The sequence below is a fragment of the Grampus griseus genome (assembly GCF_964374135.1).
Source record: "Grampus griseus genome assembly, chromosome: 4".
NCBI lineage: Eukaryota > Metazoa > Chordata > Mammalia > Artiodactyla > Delphinidae > Grampus > Grampus griseus.
The window spans coordinates 93,291,934-93,298,440 of NC_138997.1; positions in this window are offsets into that span (position 1 = coordinate 93,291,934).

A 6,507-nucleotide genomic window follows, 5' to 3' on the forward strand; every position below is an offset into this window, starting at 1 on the left:
GCTCTTATTCCTTACAGGTCAAAAATTCAATATGGAGGGTTGTGCAAACTACCAAGGATGTCTATTCTTAAGTGTATTGATACATTTATGGACTGGGGACATGACAAGTGGGTGTGTTTGAGGATCCAGGAAAACTGCTACAAGCTGGACCTGGGCCAGACCTCCATTCCAGGCTCCCATCTGCCCCCACTCTAACGGAGTCCATACAGGCACTTGGAGTCTCTCAGTGTCAATGTCAGTTCAGGTTCTATATCCAATTGTCCTTGAAACGTTTGGGTACTCTCTTTTCCCCAGTGTATGGCTACATAAGCAAATGGCTACAGACCCCTTAAGGAAAGGACTCGGGGAATGACTACTGAATACACTGTTATGGTGTTGTAGAGTTCTTTCTCCTAGGAACATATTTCTCCCTTAATTAACGTGTTCCAGGTCCAAAAACCGGTTGTAAACCCAAAACTAAAATGGAGTCACTTATGTTAGGGACAAAATGGAGTTGGCTAATTCGGGTTCATTAAAGAAAAATGAAACTTAACGTTACCTAACATAAGTTGCAGGAATTTACAGCTCTTCTCAGAAATCAGCAAAGGATGCGGGTCAGTCCCCAAATGCCAAGTCTATTCATGCCATCTTTGGATTTCCTTGTTCCTCTGACTCACTACCGTGACCAAAATAAGGAAGAAGACCACCAGGCAACCAATCAGCTGAAAAGTCCAAATAACTTCTGCATTTACCCTCCCAAAAACCCTTTAGTCTGTGAGCAACTCAGAATTCATTGCTCTGGTAGCCCTGAGTGTCCCACCTTGCAGGTCAAAAGCCTTTCAATAAACTCATCTTTCTGCTTTGTTTTACTAAGTGTGAAGAATTTGGTTTTTGACATAGTTCAGGTCCAGAAACTGGGCAAATTTTCACTGGGGCAACTTTCTTTAACCTCTTGATCTTGCATCCTTGATTTATTTTGGTTGTTCAGATTGAGGGCTTCCTTTGATGGTTGTCCATCTATTTTGCCCTAGAGGCCTTGTTCTATTTACCATCTCCATAATTCTGTGGGTCAGGCCCCCTTGACTGCACTCCTACCTTATAGCATCCACTTGGTTTCGGATGTTTAAATGCCACCATAAGACCTCTGTGTTACAGGGTACTATCATCTCTACCTCTCTCAGGAAGCCCAGCTCTGAAATGTCATCTTCTATCTTCAGCCCTGGACTACGATGACAGCCACCACTGAAGTTATGAGTGATGATGATGCCTGTCACCAGAAATTCCTTTTCGATTTGCTAAGTGGTGTGTCCTCTGAACTTTTCTGTGGAATATATTCATCTGCTGAGTTTTCCAGCTTTATGTAAGTATTTTCGCTCTAGCATGTTCACTTACCTGAGCTGTTTAATCACCCCTTACACTGTCAACCACAGCAGTTCCGGCATTTCTACCTTACTTGATGTAGTTTGGGCCATTGTTTTTGCCATGCTTCTAGATGACATCTTGAGTGTGTTCATGCCATCACCTGGGGTTCTTGCGCGAACCCGTATCCTGGGAGAGTACACCCAAATTGATAAATTCTCCCTCATTGGACTTTATGTTCCGCCTCCCTCTTCTCTTTTTATCCAGAACCTTCAGAATTCAATCACATGCATACTTCCCTGGCTTCTGTTGGTACTTGTTGCGTAGGTTCTACAGCTTCTTTGGGGTTGCTTTCCAATATTATCAGCCTTAGAATGTCTGTGGAATATCATATATCGTGACTTAATTCTAATCATTGCCTCGTGATCGGCAGGTAATGTGGGGGGGTGCATCCTGAGGGAGGTGCATGTTATCCTGCACAGAAGGCCTCTCATTATCTCACAAGGAAGGAGCACTAGCTTTTAATAGGAAGTAGTGGGGCATTTTGGCAGGCTCAGTAGGTTGTAGAGAATTTAGGGTTTGAGATTTTTCATGTATATCGACCTAAATGTCTTCATCCCATGTGTCAGGGTCCCACTCTTTCCCAACCAGGGATCTACCCTTGAAATATCATGCCTGCCTAAATGGAGAGTTTAATCTTCTTTGGAAGTTTCCACTTGGCTTTCTGTTACTGTTACAGTTAAGTCCTGGGATCTGTCCTCAGTTTTCTCTGTCTTCCCACTGCAGGAGATGAGAACCTCTTTACATGCTTCCAGAAGATCTTCTGGCTTCCATACTGAGCTTTGACTTGCAGATTAATCATACTCAGCCTTTCATTATCTCTCTTCAAAGTATCAAGTCTACTTAGCAATAGCCAATCAAATCCCAATGGTCTTACAGTATAGATACTATTTCCCCTATACTTTGGCAACAGTGCCTGATCTTTCCCCGTACACCACAGTTGAAAGCTTTAACAATTGCCCTGTTTTCTTGTGGTAGCTATGTTCCACCTGCCACTGATTCATTGCCAGCCAATGAAATTGGTGGCCAACTCCAAAATTCAATCATAGTGTCTTCTTTCTTGGACAATTCCTGGCACCAAAGCTTTTAGGTCAGGTTCCATGAAAAGTAGACTCTGAAGCAAAGATTAGTGTTCTGGGAGTTTATTAAGGAGTACACTAGTGGAAGGAAAGGCATAAAAGTAGGATCAGACAGAGGGAAAAATTAGGCTGTGATGCTGTCGTATAATAAAGAATTTGACTGGTTTTGTCCCTGGTTCCTGGGAGGCAACTTCTAAACCATTGGAATTTCCCACGGGATAGGAGTGAGTTTGTTATTTATGGTGGGTCCTCGGACCACACCTGAGTTTACGCTAATGAGATGATTTAGGATGAGGGTTAGTCATGCCAGAAAGACCAACCATGTGATAAAAGAGTTGAGGCTTTCAGCCATGTGACATCAGCCTAGGTTCTGGACCTCTAGGGAGGGGAAGGGGACTGGAGATTGAGTTCCATCATGGGGCCAGTGATTCAATCAATTATGGCTATGTAATGAAACCCCAATAAAAACTCAGGACACTGAAGCTCAGTGGAACTTCCTGGTTTGTGAACAACACCTTGATGTGTCAGGAGGGTGATGTGTCCTAACTCCACAGAGAGAGGGCACAGAAGCTCTGTGTTTAGGACCCTCCCAGGCTTTACCCTATGTATCTCTTCATTTGGCTGATTCTGATTTGTATACTTTATAATAAAATTGTAATCATAAGTATAGCACTTTCTTGAGTTCTGTGAATCATTATTCCAGCAAATTACTGAACCTGAGTACATTGTGGGAAACCCCAAATTTGTAGCCAGTTGGTCAGAAGTACAGGTGGCCTGTCGGTCCCTGAGCTTGTAGATGGCATCTGGAGTAAGGGCAGTCTTACTGGAGACTGTGCCCTTAAATCATGGCATCTGAGTTAACTCTGGGTGGTTAGTGGCCAAAATGCATGGTGGTACAAGAGACACCATCATAAATAATAACAGCCTCAGCTGATCCCATAGGGAGCTCTGATGCGCCAAAGCTCACGGTTATTCCTAGTTACGTAAAGGGATCAGGTGTTTATACCTCCACAACGTCTTCAGGCTGCCCTTGGGCAGCTCTCTTTATTTATTTATTTATTTAGCTGTGTTGCTTCTTAGTTGCAGCATACAGGACCTTTGTTGCAGTGTTTGGGCTCTTTGGTGCACGGGCTTCTCTCTAGTTGCGGTGCATGGGCTCCAGAGGGTGCAGGCTCAGTAGTTGTGGTGTGTGGGCTTCTCTAGCTGTGGTGTGTGGGCTCCAGAGTGTGCAGGCTCAGTACTTGCAGCGCATGGGCTTAGTTGCCCCGCGGCATGTGGGATCTTAGTTCCGTGATCAGGGATTGAACTTGCGTCCCCCATACTGGAAGGTAGATTTTTAACCACTGGACCACCAGGGAAGTCCCAGGCAGCTCTCTTTAACCAAGGAAATTCCTGAAGGGAGCAGACAGTTGAGTACCGTCTGCAAGTAGCACTCCTAGAAACTGAGGGATGTCTTTCATTCTTGAAGCAGAATTTCCATGGCAAGTCATAGTGCCCACTACACTTTGTTACAGTTTCTATTAAATGGTAGAGAGAGGACAGGGTGATTAAAAGCACTACTGAAGATTGTTTTGAATTTGTAAGCATTTTGCAACTAAAGAGAATTCAAAAAGAGAGATTGGCCGGTTGATCCTGGCAAATCCTCACAAGTGATCATATTTTCCCAATTAAGTCTTTTTGATGTCTTCCTATTACTCCTGGGAAGGATAGTCTTAATATCCTTAGCAGACAACTCACGCTCTGCGTGAAACGGCCCCTTCTTGCATCTGCAAGATCACGTCTTCCTCATCTCATTGCACTTATGTTCTCTCTGTCTGTGGATTGCACCTGACTTTTGAAAGTTTCAGGGCCTTTGCACAGGCTGCTTCCTCTGCTTGGAAATGCTTTCTTACCTCTTTGACTGACCAATTTGTACTGCTTATACTTGTCTTTGTTTAAATGTCCCTTTCTCAGAGAGGTCTTCCCTAACCTTCACTCTAGATAAGGGCCACTTGTTACATGCTCTCACAGTGTCTGTTCCCTTTGCGTGGCCTAAAAACACTTACCAGATATAGTTACCTGTGTATTTATCTGTTTAATGCCTGCCTCTCTCCCTCTGATAAGTGTCATAAAGGCAGGAACTATGGCTATTTTGTTCTTCTCTTTTTCCCAGCACTTAACTCAATGCCTGACATGGGAGTTTAATAAATATTTGTTGAGTGAATAAGTAAATGAAGTAATTAAGGCATAGATAATAGTGACAAAGTGCAGTGGTTAATCATGTGGCTCTGGAGACAGAGTAGGTTCAAGTCTTTTAAATCCTAACCCGTTCATTGAGAGCTCTGTAAACGCGTCCTCCCCTTTGACAATGTAGAAACTTATCATTTCACATTGAGTCTGTCTGACTGGGGAAACTTATCCTCAATAACCAAACCCTAGGAGAATAATGTGGAATAAGAATACCTATTTATCAGCAGCACTACCATGTACCCTTAAGCACACAGACTGTTCTGGGATGAATCCAAAACTGTCATCTTGGCCACAATACTCAGCTTCTTGGTTCCTCACCTGTAAACAAGTCTAACTCATAGCACCCAGCTTACAGTTCTGTAAGGATCTGATAGGTTAATATATATAAGAAACAGTTTGTGGGACCCAGTATATGTGTGTGTTATATGTGTTAGCTAATATTATTTATTAAGTTAGGTTGGGAGACACCTCTGGCTTGACACCTGGAGCTGGTTAGCTGTGTAAGACGTTCCCTCTAGGTGAGTAAAGTCATGCCATAGACCACATAATAGACTGGAGAGTTGTCTGGTAGAGTAAGAGTAAAGGAAATCTCCTCTGGCAACATTTCTGGGAAGCTGTAGGGGAGCTGGTGGATAGCTCTTCTCTATTCTAGGGACCATTCTGCCTGAAAATCCAGGGTGAGTCATTCAGATCCAGAACTCTATCCCTCCTCACAGAGAGTGTAAACATCCTGGCAGATTCTGGCGCTTTGCTCCCCTGTTGTAGATTCCAGAAAGGCCACTATCCTTAGAGAAATACAGACTCTCTTTAGTCATTCAGGTCACAACACAATTGATTAGGTTACAGTTTTCTTTAAATATACGCTAGACCCAAGGAAGAAGTCTTATCACTTTGATTTCAGTTCCTCCTTTACCAAGTTTCCTTGCACATTTATGACAGGCTGATGCCTCTTAGGGTGGAGCATTTCTGCAGGTAGAATTCTAAGCTTTTCCTTCATTGTTTCTCCAAAATTTTAGAGCACTTTATAGTATCCCTCAAACTGGGAACCTGGAGACCTGAGCCTGGAAATGTGAGAGTGAAATCTGGATTTTAATTCTGACATTGACACTAACTGGTGAACCTGGTCATCACAGGGCTTAGATTTCCTCATTTGGAAAATGAAGCAGAAAGAGAAGATCAGCTGGAAACCCTTCCAGGTTTACAATTCAGTGATTATACATCATGATCTCCAACAAAAGTCAATATGCTGTTAATGTACTTTTAGGGTAGAAAGTTATACTGGGTATTTTGTATGTGAAGATACTCACTTTTCTTTGGGCTGACTTTGGAATGTGGATTTTGTACAAAAAAATAAAAGAATTCTCTTTATAAGCTGCAATTGTAGAGTTGTATTTAACCTTAGAGATTGCAATTCTGAGGACTGGATAAGAACCCTAATATGGTCTTCCAGGGCATCCAAATGACCACTGCGCAAACTACATAGATCACCCGGCTTGGGCTGGTTCACAGATCTTTTTCTTGTGTGCTTTTCTGGGAATGAATGCAACTGAGCAAGCAGATAGGTTCTGGGGGGAGAGAGTCACAAAAGTCATAAAGTCATTCTATCCCAACAATTTGCTATGGCTTTAGGGACAGCCCTAATGGCTGTGTGACATAACCTCTCTCAGTCTTGGTGTTCACATCTATTAAATAACACCTACTTTGCAGGGTTACTGTAAGAATGAGAATAGAAGTAGGGTTAACAGCGTGGAAGCACATAATATGCACACAGGAAAAAGTTATGCCCTTACTGCCAATTTTC